General features: G+C 30.0%; 1 protein-coding gene across 3 annotated transcripts in view; it reads right to left on the bottom strand.

Annotated features, from left to right (window-relative positions):
- The window catches only part of LOC112689649 (inhibin beta chain-like), a 55,536-nt gene that overhangs the window by 14,058 nt on the left and 24,413 nt on the right, over positions 1-17,065 (bottom strand). The gene's annotated exons all lie outside the window — the stretch shown is intronic.

Genomic DNA, 17,065 nt, shown 5'->3' with positions numbered 1-17,065 from the left:
CGCATCGTCGTGCACGTGTCGTTTCCCGTACGTTTAACAGCCCGTCGCCGCGGCGCGTCCGTAGGGCGCTCTCCTAACAACACCGTTCTCGCGACGAGCTGCGGAAAGGGCGGCCGCGGGTGGTCGAAACCGTGTACGCGGACACTGGAGGCTAAAACAATATTTGTCGACGTTTTCGAAGCGGTCACGTTTCACCAACGACAAAGGCAACGTAGCGATTTGTTTAATTACATTTTTTGAACATTTTCGCAACAGCTACATCATCGAGTTGTCAAGACACAACGCTGTTATTATGCTCACTCGGATGAATAATAATAACAAATAAGTATCACCCCATACTGACAACCGAACTTGTTTTTAGCTTTAAGTGAAATCAAAATTAAACACGACTTCCGAAAGGTTGACTGCCCCCCAAATGCATACTCTTGTGCACACCGGTACGTGATGTTAAAAGAAAAATTTAAACTTGAGTTGCGGTTACGGAAAGCGTCAGCGTAATTGTTCGAGAATACTCCCGAGTGTGCGAGAATGTTCTCGAACTTAGCTGTGTAAAATAAACTGTAAAATTTAAAACGAAAATGTCAACTAACGTTTGTTAAGTACACCTTCTGCCGCTCATAATATTCTTACAATGAAACGGTTATAATAATTATAGCTCAATAACATTATTTACTCCCATGTATTATTGCAGTTTTTAGTTATTCGGATGGATCAGAACTCGGACCCGATTTATACCTATTGATATTAATTCGAGAAGTGTGTATGTATAAAAAAGAAATATTATATGAGTGAGGGGCGTATAAATCAGTTAAATTTTTTATTCATAAATTACGAAGTAATGATGAGGTAATAATGTAATTACGAGTTTAATTATTATTATTCTGTCCATAACTCGTATTCTGTGTACTTTGGGCGTTAATTTATTAAAACATAAATGAAAACGCAAAGAAAAATTAATATTAATAAGCGTGAAACTTAAAAGTGTAAGCAGTATTCATGCTCCTCAGTTTTCTGCGATCCTTTGAGTCGGGTAAGCTCATCGCGCGAAATGAACCTACTAGACCTAATCTTGTTTTTGGACAAAATCATAAAGCCAGGTATATATTACAACGCAATCATATATTATACACGTGATCATATCGTATGCACATGTAATATGTTATGAAATTGTACGTGCACAAATGTTGGAATAGCCAAGTTTTCTTATCGTATTGTCACAGGCTGCGGACATATAGGTGTACACGTGTATTCGTACTGTAGCGAATCGCTGGTTACTTGACGGTGTCACATAAGTGTTAAATTACTAAGGGTTTGGTATTACGGAAACATGTACGCAAACGCGTCCATGACGTCCTGTGACGGGCTTACGCACCGGCGGTCGACTGTTATCTTTATGTAAAAATGTAAATAATTCTAATAGCCGTTTGATTCGGAAGCAGCTACAGAGTACAAACACGAGCTGTTGACTTGTTAACTAATGTATTGCAATATACCACTAATACGTCTCCTTCCCACTCATCATATACCATTGGTATATAAACGGAACCGCGATAAATCACCCTAAAGGAAATAATCGTTTTAGTATTTTATATCCGATGCAATTTGAACCATTACCGTTGTTTATGACGCAAACACGTAACACGATACGGTTTTACCATATGCAATTTTAACAATTTTCATGATTTATATCCAACTCATAGATAAGTTTGATTCTATTTCTAACCTTAAATCTGGTTGATTTATTTAAACAACTAAAACGATTCGGTGTTTTTAATTTTTGAGAAGAAATCAATTCAGAATTCCTTACACCCATAACTATTCTAGTTTTTCAGGTTTTTTCACTCGAAAGCTCAGAACGGAAATATTTTAAATACTAATATACAATACACTAGAAGCCGTGGTAAATTAAAAAATTGTTCTTTTAAATCATTGAGTATTAAATATCCATTTATCGACTTTTTTTTTATAAATGTATACAAATTATTTTCAACGATTTATGATATTTAAAAACGTATAAATTATATCATTGTTATACATTTAAATAATATATTAAGTCCACAAACCTACATAAGTTTAAAAGTATTTATACACAAAAAAAATATATCGTTTATTATATTTCTTCTACCTACTATCTGAATTAATTTAAAAAAAAAAAAAATGTAATTTATTAATGGCGTATTATTTCATGCATTAATAATTAATTAATTCATGCAAAATTTGACATAGTTCTATGTCAAAATTAAAATAGTATTATAATTTTCATAAAGATAAAAATATTATTTATTGCATAGTTAATAAATATTATATTACTCTAATATAATAAATGCTCGGGCTTCTAATATTTTTTGAAAATCAATGTAATTCCTGAACTTTCACTTATATGTTATATTTAAGCTTTTCAAGACATCTTACTCAAGCCAAGTGTTTAAACCTTTTTCGTGTAAATGGAGATTAAGCATCGTATTCCAAGGACGGAGAACTTTTTTAATTCATATCGTATATTATATTTTAATTGTGTTTAAAGTTTATTTTTTAAATTTAATTCAAAAGTGCTCAGAGCTACGATTATTAATGCATGACCGTTATACAATATTACTAGACTATTATTGACGTGTAAACAGCATGTATAAAAATATGTACATAACTATATATGCATATAGACAAATACATAGGTGTATAGACGTGTATTACACACTATAATATTACAATTTCATCGAACTACCCAATATATATTATACACTTGTGTAGTTTAATGAATCCTGAAGTATAAACGATAAATCAAAATAGTATATGGCTTTAGTAATTTTTTTTATTAAAGTAATATTTATTTAAGAAGGGTGACGCTTATATATAAGTATGCACACCATCATCACTAATTTAATAATTTGTGGCTGTAATAATCGTTAGAACATTTTCTGGACCGATAAAATCGTAAACAAATCCTTCCGGCATCCATTTGGCGAAATCTTCGGGTTTCTCATTTTCTCTGTGGGGGAATTAAACTTACGGAAAAAGTGAAAATTTGATTACTTTTTTCCCCTAACGAATTTCTCGTAAATATTAAAACATTTTTGTTTCGCCGTTCAAGAGTTGACCCACTTCTTTTGGAATGGTGTTTATTTATTATCAGCTGTGGTATTACATAAGTCAGATTTTTGGTTCCCGGCAGACGCGCCGATCCGGACTAACGTTCGATAACCCCTATTTTACTATAAAGTGGTCAAAAGACCAGTGGCGGGGAAGGGTCGTCGCATGGTATACTCATTTTCCACTCTCCAAACGCCAATACTATGTATACATATATATATATATAATATTTTTTTTCTCCTTTATCAAAGTAATTTTCCAGTTTTCTAAATACACACACACACACACACACATATAAATACAGCCGATTGCGGTCATCGACGATGACGATGAAGTATGTAATAAGTAACGTTTATGCGACTCTGGGACGGTTTACGTGTTCCGTTGTAAAAATCTATGGCGGCGGCAACGGCGGCGTCGCCAGCAATCGATGAGAATCGTAGCGGTCGGGAAAAATGACATTGAAATTTGCTTTCCGAAAAAGTTTATAAGGTCTTCTCTATATACCAACCACCACGCCGCCGTTATCTGACGTTATACATCAAATAAAAGTTTCCTTTTGTTTTTGGGTTATTTTATTTTATTTTGTATTTTGTATTTTTTTTTTTTTACAAACTCGAAATGGATAACTTCTATTTTATAAGTTCCGCTATTTGATACGTTATAGTTGTCATGGTTACACTCAATGAATAGCGATAGAAAAAAACCGAAACTTAATATTCGGAAAAACAAAACTGTATATTATACTCGTACAACCAACGAAGAGTTTTCTCGACAATCGGCAATGGGGATAATGTATTAAGAGCAAATCGATCAGACAGCTGTTCATACACATTGGATTACACTATTCCCATTGAAATGTTAATTTTTTTTAAAAATAATTTGGGTTTCAACACACTTAGTTGCCTAACAAAAAAATATTTGCCACAGTTAGGACACAGACTTGACTGTTGTACAATGCAGTAGTTACAGAGACACGATGTAGTTTAAAGCACCATCGTATACTTAAAGTCCATGTTGTTTTTATTGTCAACTCGAGTGAAGTTTTCCTACATTTCCAAAGCTTATGATTAAAATAATGATATTTTCAAAAATGTACTTTTTTTATAATGTTTGAAAGTTGACCATAATGCTTTATTTTGTATTTTTAAAGATGTTCGAGTAAAATTTGACTAACAACTGGGCTTGTATAATTTCAGTTGAAAAAATTTTATCGGTATTTTTATACCAATAAAATAAAAGAATAATACAATTATTGAATAATTTATTAAATAATTAATTACACATTCAGTTTCAACATGAGTTTAAGTTTTAATTTTAAACAAAATCGTTAGTTTAATATTAGTCTGAAATCTATTACACTGTTACTTTTCAAAATTATATATTTATTCAGTAATTATTCGGAATTATAGTTTTTTAATAAAATATTTTCTAAATTGCAATAATTTATTTCTTTACATGAGTAAAAATAATATCTTTAAGACTTTCGCCTTGGTCGTATTAGAATATAAGTCCAGTTTATTTAAAATTCTAGTTATTATTATACTACAGAATAATAAATATTTAGGATTCAAATAACATATTGTTGTAGTTGACAAAAAATATAGTTATACATATAATTTATAGCAGCGGTTCCCAAACTTTTTTTTCTGCGGTGCCCTTTTTTGGATCCAATTTAGCTAACATGGCTTGGCTGTGAATAACATTAAAGACAGAACAAAAAAAATCTATTGGTAACCGATTTTATTAATTTTAATAAAAATTAACTTGGTTATAAATTAATGCATTTTTAAACTTAAAAAATAGATAAGTAAAAATGATTATTTTTATGATTATAATTATTATATAAAAATATTATAAGGTTAAAATGAGAATATCCGATTATACAATAGAAAATATTACATTATTTGCTATAAAGTTTTTACAAAAACAATAAGGAAAAACAATTTTATACATTTTAAACTATTTGTTATGAACCGTAGACCACGGTGCCCTTAGAAAGTGGTTATGGTGCCCCTAGGGCACCACGGTGCACAGTTTGGGAACCACTGAGCTATAGAATCTCATAGTTTCAAAATTTTTTGGTTGTCATTACATTTAAATTAAATGAACACAATGAAAGTATTAAAAGCAGGAATATAATTTTGCTTCTTTATCGATATTTTCACATTGGATTACAATATTTAATGTTTACTGCTTTAAGATTATTATAATAATTTTATTCCACGTGATTTTGTTTAAAAATTAAACATATTAGTGATAAAAGTAATAATAATAATAATAATAATAACAAACAGAAAACAAGTAATCTACCTAAAGAAATATTCTAGTTAGAATAACTGACGACAAGTATTAATTCATCCTTGAATATTGTAGCCATTAATTTTGAACTTATAATAACTGTAATACGGTACCTAAAAGGGTTATTTATTAAATATGCATAATGTAAAATGTAATCTCTAGAGTAGTGTAATGGAATCATGTATTACTATGGAAAAACAATTATTTGTCTAACATTGACGTCACTAAGTAAATATTAATCACAATTTTATCAATTTACAAAAAAAAAAAAATCATGTATTTTCAATAAAAACGCATACATATGGTTAACTTGTGTTTTTTTCTGATTATAGAATTCTGAAAGAAATATGAAATTTTTTTCCCCACGAATCATAAAATAAGGATAAAAATAATTGTAAAATATACTCAACTTTTTAATTACATCAATCGTTTCTAAATGTATTATCATTATACAATTAATACGAAACTAAAAAATTAAAATTAAAATAATAGCATGTGAGCCTATTTGCAATGCTATATTAACAGTAAATTGTATAATGTACCCAATACATTAATTTTATCCACATAAATGCATGTTATTACAATGATATACAGACAATTTTGGTAAAGTAATACAACAGCATCTACGTTTATTTATATTTGCGAGTAAATAATATAATAATACATGCGAGAATAATATTTTATTTCTACGATTAAAATTATACTTAAAAAGTACGGTTTGTATTTATAACTCAGTTTACTATATATTATTCTTGATAAAAAAAATTGCATTTATTGTTAGTAAATTATCAATAAATTTAAAGTGTAAAAATCATATTTTTTTTTTTATATACACCATTTTTATACAAAAAGTGTATTATTGTTATTATTAGCATATAGCTAATAAAGGGCTGAAAAATAAAAAGATTAAAATATTTATTTACATACAATTAGACTTTTAAAAAAAAAAAAAGTATGAAAATCATCACGAGATAGTATGCTACACAACCTGTCTCAAGTTCTCCCAGCAAACAGAAACATTGTTTGGCAAAATATTCCAATATGCTAATTATACAAATTTTATATTAAGAATATAATATATATATTTTTAATTTATAAAAGTTTTTACCAATTCTAAGGTGTAACAAAAAAAGTAAAATATCTTATTGAAAATGAATTTAATCATGTTTACTTTTATTTCATCGTGTTCGCCTGATAAAATTACTCAGGAAAACATACATCATACTTAAAAAATTATAATAAACAAAGTGTTATGATTTAAAAAAAATGCTTTATAAAAAGAAAATAATTCAACAGTGACTTACTGCGTTTTTGCTTACGAAATATGTATATATATATATATATATATATATATATATAGATAGATACAATTGTTATTTATATTTATATTATTATTTAAAAATTAACACGAGCGTTGTAAAATATATATCGAGAGAACCTAATCTCGTTATTGTAGTATTCAGAAACGAGCAATGCTAAATTAAAAAATTAAAATATTACTCTCTATACTAGTGGTTAAAAAAAAGCGGCCTACACGTTTCTTTTATACGGCCTGCATTTAATTCCAAAATCAGATAATTTGAGAGTTTGTAATTTGCACCTCTCTCAGGTAGTGGAAAGTATAATTTGTAATTTACACCAAAAATGAGTATCTATTTGTTCGATTATCGAATATTTGATATTATAATATTTGATTATTCCTTGGTATCCTCGTTGACGTCAAGACAATACTTGAATTCAAGTGGCTTTAGACCAGTATAATAATAAATTGATATCAAGAACTGCATTCATTGTATTAGTTGCATACAAATTCAAAAAAAAAAAACGTGAAGAATCAAAAAAGTGAAGTAAAAAAATTAATATATAGCTACCTAAGTTTACTTTATTTAAATTAAAAATGATTATTTCCAGATTATTTATTTATTTTGTACATTAATAATTTAAAAGCATTATACGTTTTAAAATTATATTTTTGCCTAAAATAATGAAATTATCATACTGTTATCATAAATTATTGACTATTTTTTAAGGTAGTTTTGAGGTCAATACTGAAGTACCGTATAGACCTCGGTGTAAGTAAGTTAAGTAACGGCTCAGAATCTAAAACCTAAAATTCTGTGTAATTAGCTACTTATATCTCGATACAAATAAACTTGTACGTTTGTACTATCGAGATAATATCGACAAAATAATAAATTTTAATTTTGGTACAAATTACAATCTCTATTTCTTACTACTTGAGGGTGGAGTAAATTACATATTCTTATTTTGGGACAAATTACAAACGCAATTAAAAAATGTTGGTGCAAATTACACATGTTGTATATATTTTGGGTAAATTTTCGTGCAAATTGACTACAGCCGGAAATTTAATTGAATATCATGTCAAGTTTTTGTATTGTTTGGCCCGTGAAATCTTTTTAATTTGTGAATGTGGCTCAAGAGTCCAAAAAGATTGTTGACCACTGTTCTATACTATCATATTATATTTATCAATTGGTGATTATAATATTCCAAGCATTAAGTATTATTGTAATATTATAACAGGTAAGTATACGTATTGACGTAATTACATGTATAATACATAGGTTTAATTTTTATTTTTCCTCAATACTGCAGACACGTCAAATTACATCGTGGTGATTGTTTAGCCCTTTAAAGAATATTTTCAGGAACCAGCTAATGGCCTCTCCACCATTAAAAAAAATATAAATATATATATATAAATGTTATATATTATACGCACATACACACACACACACACACACACATATATATATACAGCACATTATGTGTGTGATAAAAAGGACGTCGGACAAGTGGCCTAAGTCGTGTGAGTGTGTCTGCAATGTGCGTGCGTCTACGAGGTCTCAGACACGATCGATGGCAAGTGGCTCCAGTGAAAATCCCTTTCCGCCGAGTGCCCCACTTTCCCCGTCCTATACCACCATCCCATCCATGCCATCACCCGACCTTCCCTCACGCAAAACATTTTCATTCCAATCGCTTATCTTTCCCGCCTTTCTGTTCTCAACGACGACCGACTCTCCGTTCACCGCCTTTACAACACTACTCCTCCGCACTACGTTTCTTCTACTCGCATTCATATTATCGTTTCATCCTTCGTTCGTGTATACAGTCATATCCCCCTATACATTTAATGCCAAAAAAAAACCTACTTATAGTATATATACATATATATACATGCATAATTTTTTTTTCGATCAATCTGTTCGTTTGTGTTAACTCAACGACTTCTGTAATGAGAAACGCATCATCCTTCAGTGTTCAGCATAGTTATATCTACCAGTTGACGATGTGTCATTTATTTTTGAAAAATTCAAGAAAAATACACTTTGCAGTTGCATTATGGTCATTATGACATGTGTAGTAATATATTATATCGATGCGTTGAGTGTAGAAGACGAACAATCGAGTTGAACATATATATATATATATATGAACGCAAAACATTAAATTTTAAGTTGACCATAATTTGATTGAGTAAAAAACATACCATTATTATATATTATTATCATTGTGTTGCGTTTTAAAATGTGTTTGATTTTACTAGAAACTCGATAATCAAATTGGTTAGGACATATTATTTTATGCATGCTATAAAATATTGAAAATATGTATTTAAAACTGTACGATGAGCAGTGGCGATGATGATAGAAGCGGGAGTGAAACATAAATATAGGTTTGGCGCATAAAACTAATGTGAATCCATTAAATCGTTTGGGTCTTTGTATTTTATGTGTTCTCTCGGGTTAATCAATATACATGTTATTATATTTATTATGAGTATTGTGTGTGTGTGTGTATGAGTAGGGAGAATTTCATCAGACTCGTCTTCAATATAACCCCGTCGCTTCGTTCTTGTTTATAATGTCGTCAACTTTTCATAAAACTTTCTCGACACTGAATATTCTAAACGTTTAATGCTTATGTATATTATTGACAGTGAAACACTTTCATGGTCCTTCTCAATGACAGATCACTAAACGTAAAATGAAAACTACACAATTATATTAATATATATTCGCATCTGTCTGTGCTTTGTCTCATAACAGTAATGTATTTATGATGAGGGGAGGGGATAGGGTTTGTAATAGGTGTAATTTCCCGTCCACCGTGATTTCTTTTTATATTATTTTTACAGTAACTAATATTGTAAATATTAATGAATTTATGAGAATAAGAAAATTACCCACGGACTAAAAGAATTAATAAAATTTTAATTGCTAAGCAAATGTTTTATTATATATCTTCACCCCTCCAGGACAAGTTGATCTTAATTACGGTATCAAAAAACACACGGAATTCATCCATTACGTCATCAAAACAATTCTGATTGGTTCACAAATAAAGTCACTGTGACTTTGGTTGCAGTGCATATATTCAAATAAGCACTGTAATACAGTCATCGTGAGGGCGGATGATGTTGTTACACCGAGTCAAACGGCAGACCGGTTCATCGCACACTACGATTTAAATAAGACGTCAGAGGCAGTGTCATCGTGTACGACCACGGCACTATACACGACAACACTGAAACGCCATGGTTTGCTATAGAATTTTTTATTTTTTACAAAACGATAAATAAATAATAATTGTGCATTCTGAAGACACACAAAAAAAAAAAAAAAAAAAAACACGACGTTTTATTCATCGTCCTATTATACTTGGTTAGTCGACTGCATTTGTTTAATCTAACTAAATTAAGAAAATTATCAAACGACAAATTGCCAAATAATAGTGCTAATATAATAATTCGGGTACAATAGAATTATTTGACAAACATACAAAAAACTATTTATAATGAAGATTTTTTTTCTTGAGTATTTCAAAAATATCAAAACACATTTTAATGTAATGTTTTTATGTTAGGGATTATGAAAAAATATATTTTCTCAAAAATAAACTAAAATTTAAAAAGTAAATCTCTCAAATTATCAAAAAGTAAGTTTATTTGTTATGGAGTGAATTTAAAAACCAACGCAGAGAAATTAATAGTATCAAAAATATCAATCTTGAATTTTAAAACTATTTAAAAATAAAAAAAATTAAAATATTAGACGGATTCCAATCAAATCTTTTAAAATTATTCGTAAAACAATTACCATGGAAAACTCAGATATTTTAATAGCTATTAGAAAAAATCAATTACATTTTATAAACAAATAGAGAATAAAATAAAACCGTATTATAAGATCAACCTAACAACTATCAGGTATTAAAAATTATATTTTAAAATTTTATAATTTTAAAATTATATTTTAACGAGAAAAATGCAATTCTATGAAGTGATTCGTTAATCAAAATCAAAACACAAAAACAATTGTATTTAATGTCAGCAAAAGAAGTATACACAGTCCGATAAAAACCATAGTTATTTGTATAATATCACGATGATAATAGAAAGAATAAAATTGAAATGATTTGACTATCGAACGCATTAGGTGTAAAAAAAACGATACAATAACGACTATAGTATTATGACAAGACAAAACGTTAAATTGTCGTTGTTGGAGTATGATAATATTAGTCAACAACTGGTCGGTACAAATGTTAGAATACTACTTAAATGCCCGCGGCTTTACTGTTCAGTTTATAGAATACACAGTAATGACTAGCCGATGCTTGATGATGATGATTGTTGTTACTGCTGTTGCTGCAATACGAACAGAATAATAATAAAACCGTAATGGGCTCGACGCGTTCGGAATAGACGGTCGAATAGAAACCGCAAACGGCATGGTGAGCGCGTGCAAGATGAAAATCTTCAACTTCATGCACGGCCGTTAAAATTCCTTACGTCACACTATGCGGCTGTGTGGGCGCCACGGTACCATTGCTGTCGCCGTCGTAGAAAGAGGAGTACACACGCGCGCGCGCGCGCGGGCATAGTTTTGTAAGCGTTTGTGCGTGTGCGTGTGTAACTTTGGAACCGCTTGCAGACAAACAATATACATATACTACGGTGGCGTTATTTAATATACAATAAAAATATGAAAAAGAAAAAAAAAAAATAATAATAATAATAATAAATTGTAATATATAAAACGAAAACAGGTTCTATAGTACCGCAAGAGAGGCTAGACGGACTTTATGGAGGATGACTCATTATATATGTACATACAATACACGTATATAAGTATTATACGTGTATTTACACGCGCATACGATGTCTATGCGTTTTGATTTTTATTTTTCTCCAAACATGACGTTCATACGCGCCATAATGATCCACAAGTATGCTGGGTACGCACATATTTTTATGCGTTAATCGGCAACGTGCATTGTAATACAATAATATTGTGTACGATGCTGTAATGCACTATATTGCAATGTCGTAATTGTTATAATATTGTACGTCGTATAGTTTGTCCGCACACGTGTCTGCGTAATGAATTGCGCACGTTCGATATTGTTGGCCGTAGTGTTTCAACGGGTGCGAATGTATTGCCTATGTATAATGAATACCGATAGTTTTGACTCGAAAATGAGAGTACCAACGAATTTTTTATGATATAGCTCTTATCAAAACAATCAAGCGATAGTTTTTAAAAATATAACTATTAGGATTGGTATCTACTATTTTATTGTTTTATTATTCCTAGTACATTTTCGATCATCGATGTTTTAAAAAAATGAAATAATATTTCCGCCGATCTCATATCAAACTTTACATAATTTTTCAAGATGTTATTTTAAAATATCAACTGAACTTCAATGCTTTCGTATTTAATTTGTATATATAACTAAATAATATAGTTGAGTGTACGATGAGTTTATAGATTCGACGCGTTTTATCAAAGAGATGCTAAAAAATTCATTTGGAAAAGTTTGTTTATTGTTAAATATTTTACTTTATACAACTTGCGGCGTGTATGTACAGTTTTCATTATTATCTTGTTTAATCAATATCAAAATAATGCGTTTACAATTTTAAAGATTTGCTGTTGCTTTTACATCATCATAAAATCACTAATTCTTATAATAAAAATACGGGATTTTAGTCAAAAAAGCAAAATACAAGTATACTCTTATATTCTTACCTGACTGATATAAAATGCCCACAACTGATTGCAAATACGCTACAACAATTATGTTCAAAGCAAATAGTTACGTGATTTAAAAACTGAAAAAACGACTACGGCTATAGGAATCTAGAGGAATATATAAAAAAAGAACTGTGCAATCGTAAGACGTAATATCTTAACACAAACGTTAAATATATACTTAAGAGTAAAATTAAAAAATTGAATTGTTAAAAACTCATGGTTTTAGAAGTTTGAAGTAATGTTTAAAATAAATAAAATAAATAAATCATTATTTTTGAAATCCTTACAATTGTATAAACAAATATTTTCCACTTTGTTCATTATTATTTTTTAAATACAAGCATAGTAAGTCAAAAATCAAATTCAAATCGCTTTATACATGTTCCTTCGTAATATTTTATTTTATTCATAAATTGAAAAAATGATCGTTATTAATATTTTTTTGACGAAAATTTTACAAAACTTTTAATATGATAAATTATTAAATATTTGACTATTTGATTTGAATTAAAATAGTCTGTAATCATATAGAATATAAATATAATTTAGTGTCTAAGTGCTGTTTGCAATAACAGCGAATAACAATAAAACATATTATTTATGATTTACAAAAATTACATTTAAGTGCAGTTATCTATTTATATTTGAGTATGATATCACTATAAAAATATATTCGAAATGTTTATTTTTTATTTTAAATCTTAATCGGTAAAATTTGTTGAAATAATAATTTCTCTATTTCTGTTAGTATGTTTTATCTCGTAAAAACAATAATTAAATTAAAGTGAAAAGTGAATGCATTATTGACTTTTTGACTGACTTGTTCTAAAATTAACGGGAAAAAATTGAAAATAAAAATGAAACAGATACCAGGTGTGAAACATTAAATTTGATAGCCCAATTAGAAAAATAAAATGTATTGTACTTATATCGCTGGAACATTTAAGTTGTACGATTTGTTATTTTACGTGGTGTTTAAGATATTGTTGGAGAACAAAATATTCGTTCATTGTTTACAGAACAAGGACCACGACGCAAATATAACCTAATTACCACTTTTATTACGGTTTTCGAGTATACAGTATACGAGTACTATTTTTATTTTGTCGATAGCTGGTCTTTTGTTTATTGCTGTTATAGTAAAATTGTTCACATTAATGTGCAAATCTTTTACAGCTCTTAAAATTGATAGTTGTATGTTAAATTGAATATTATTATTCCTCGCTTAGCTCGAAGTAATTGAGCTTAATCTCAAGCAAGAAATCTCATTGTAGTTTAAAGTATTTCTAAATCATCTAAAGTTAATCCTTTGCATATTTGGTGGGAAGCCGGTAGTAGCCTATAAATTATTTAAATCATGATTTATAAGTTATGACGGTGTTAATTAGAGCGTAACGATGAATATATTATTAACACTATAACTTACAATTTTCGTGTTAGGTGCTAGAAAAATGATTGTAATTATTTTTAAATTTAATAAATTGAATTGTTGTTATTAGTTTATATGTCAACTAAAATGTTAAAAACTTTATTTTCGATTTACGTTTTATGTTCATGTAATTGTATTTCGTGCATCATGTCCAGTTGTTTAATATTAGGTACCTAGTTCTAGTATACTTACACGTTTTATCATCATGAAAGAATTTAAAAATAATCCAAGAAAAGTGAAAAAGTATGAAACTAAGTTTAAAGAGTCATGGCTAACTAACAAAAAGTTTAAGAAATGGTTGGTTAAAATGTATGTGAAAAAAAAAGCGAAACGTTCTTTGTGTAACGTTAATTTTACAGTAAAATGGGACTGTGAAAAATCTGTAACAACTCTTTTGAACAGTGAAAATCATGAAAAAACTTCACAAAATTTGTAACGTAATTCATAAATGACTAAACAAAATAGCTTGGAAGAACTTAAAGTAGCAATCATTGAAATAATATAAATTTACCACGCAATTAATCGTCACCTTAGTTATTTCAGTATGGACTGTGCGATAAAATTAAATACTTCTCTATATGGAGATAATGTTATGACAAAAAATATTCACTGAGGGCGTACTAAAGCAGAAGCAATGTCAAAAATATTTTAAGTCCTAACTCATTTGAACTAATTAGTGATCAACAACGTTTAAGAGAAATTTGATTACCATATAGATGTATATCGAGCGGCCTGTGGGGTCATATTGAACATTTGTAAGTTGTAACTAAACTAAATAAAACTTAATTATTTATGAATATTTTTTACTTCATCCCACCCTTATATCTTTTTATTTTTAAAATAAATATACCCTTTTGAAATCGGATGAAGACTTTTGAATCGCCCAGTATTATTATTATTATTATGTTGTTTGTATGATTTACAACTATGTGGCAAGTATGGTAATTTGAAAAATTATTAAAAGCATTCTTGATAATGAATGAGCCTCTCTAGCTTCTTAAGTTCAGTTTGTTTAAGTTGTTTAAGATGAGCACCAAAATAATTCTTGCGCTGGATGCTGAAAGACCTAAAATCGGCTATAAATGCTTTTACATTGAAAAAATATGTCGTAATTACTATTTTTGCGGCTTTTTGCGAGTGTTCCGGGGATGACGAGACTTTAAAAACCGGCGTTTTTCAATTATCACGCACTAAAATTGAAAAACGTCATTGAATAATCGCGGTGATTTTGGAATGCATAAGGTATAACTATTATTAAAAAGGAATGATATAATATACCTTAGCTTTGTGTGCGGCATGATAAAATCCATTAAAGCTTTACGTTATACCCTTCGCTTATCGACTCTCGGAAAGATTTCGGAACCGTATGCATTGTTATTTGTCACGCTATTCCACATAAGCTCGTCTCTACGCACGTGATATAAATAATACCACGGGATGATGACAAAAGCGGTGGCGTCCCACGCTCACTACGATCCGTGTTCGCGGCAGATGTAAACGTCTCCGTTTACCGAACGACTGCTGCTCTCGCTACGCACTACGAGATGGTTTTAATAATAATAATATTACAATACTGTACAATCGGTGAAAATATAACGACACCACGAGTTTGTTACTGAATAACTAACTGCTTACGGCGAGCCAACGACTTAAGGGTTCGCATATGATTATAATCAGGCGCGTACACAAGGGAGGGCTTTAGAGGTTCAGATTCCTTCCAAAATTCTAGAAAATGATTAAATATATTTTCGTATAGTAAAATTCGTATAAAGATTATATAATTATAAAAATGTACAACCTAAAACCTCTCTCAAAATATTTTTTTATGTACTCGCCCGATCATAATATATTATAACAAATACCTACCTTATACTGTTATAGGTACAGTAATATATTATGAGTAAACGGACCGATTAGATGATTTCACTAATTCCAACGCATATGCACCGCGTACAAGCGTACATAGTTTTACTCCACACACTTACACGTTAATAACACAAGCGCGCGATGTATAATAATAATAATAATATGTATATAAAATAAACACACGCCCAAACGTATTATAGTGTGTTGTGTGGAACCACATTACGCGGTGTAAATGTGTAATGGCCGTGTCTAAATTCCGTGTTACATTGCAGCGGCACCGGTGGACTTGATACTCTGGTAATATCGTAATATAATAATGTGTGTGAACGCCGCGCGCGTTTCTTTGATTGACATTAATATACCTCTATTGCCTCTTTAGCGCCCGATGAAAACTCTCACACGCATACGCACAGCTATATCATATAGTAGTGAGGCCCAATTAGCTACATTTATGTGTGTATACCATATGCATATTATAATATATTATATTGAAAAGAAGACAAAAAATAATAATGATAATGATAAAGAAAAAAAAATTAAAAAAGAAAAACCGCGTTCGTAGCAGCGGCGTTATAGATATTATTATTATTATTATATAATGCAATAACTACATGGGCGTGAACCAGTATCTATAAATTACCGACATAACGATCTGCATCTTAGGTTTCTCTACTAATATAATATGGTATATAATAAACGAGTTCAAAGGAGGCTGCGGCGGTGTATAGGTATTTTTGCCCCCAAGCCGTCAACCCCTCCGCGTGTGCTGTCACCGCCGCCGATGAACTCACATATCTCCGCTATGTATATATATATATATATACGTTTATATAATGTAGATACGGTTTGCGCGACACGCGCATTTAAATATAATCATTTTAAATCAACAGACTGTCAGGATAAAACCGTATCATTATTAATATAATACGTATTCTCCACGGCAGCCGCACGCCACTGTTCCCGCACACTATCGCTGCTTTATAATAATAATAATAATAAAAACACGATTATTATATTGTTGTGCTCTGCAATATATCTGTCTAACGCACGATGATTGTTCCGTGCCAGAACACTCTCGTTCCACTCGACCCATCACGATACCGTGTTTTCGAATTAATGCACGTTGGATTTCACGCACACCACACTTATTTGGAAGTGCTGGTGCGTATAAAAATCGAATACCGAACGACCAAAGTACGTATAGGTATAATATAGTTGCATCGTCTAATCAAGTATAATATTTTATAGATCTACAGGAGTGGCCATTTACGGGCCGCGTTATAAGAAAGTAAATAAATGATCGGGAACCGAT

Source organism: Sipha flava, unplaced genomic scaffold, assembly GCF_003268045.1.
Source record: "Sipha flava isolate LNK unplaced genomic scaffold, YSA_version1 45_pilon_pilon, whole genome shotgun sequence".
Lineage (NCBI taxonomy): Eukaryota > Metazoa > Arthropoda > Insecta > Hemiptera > Aphididae > Sipha > Sipha flava.
The sequence above is the reverse complement of the archived record's forward strand: the minus strand, read 5'-3'. Positions and strand labels throughout refer to the sequence as shown.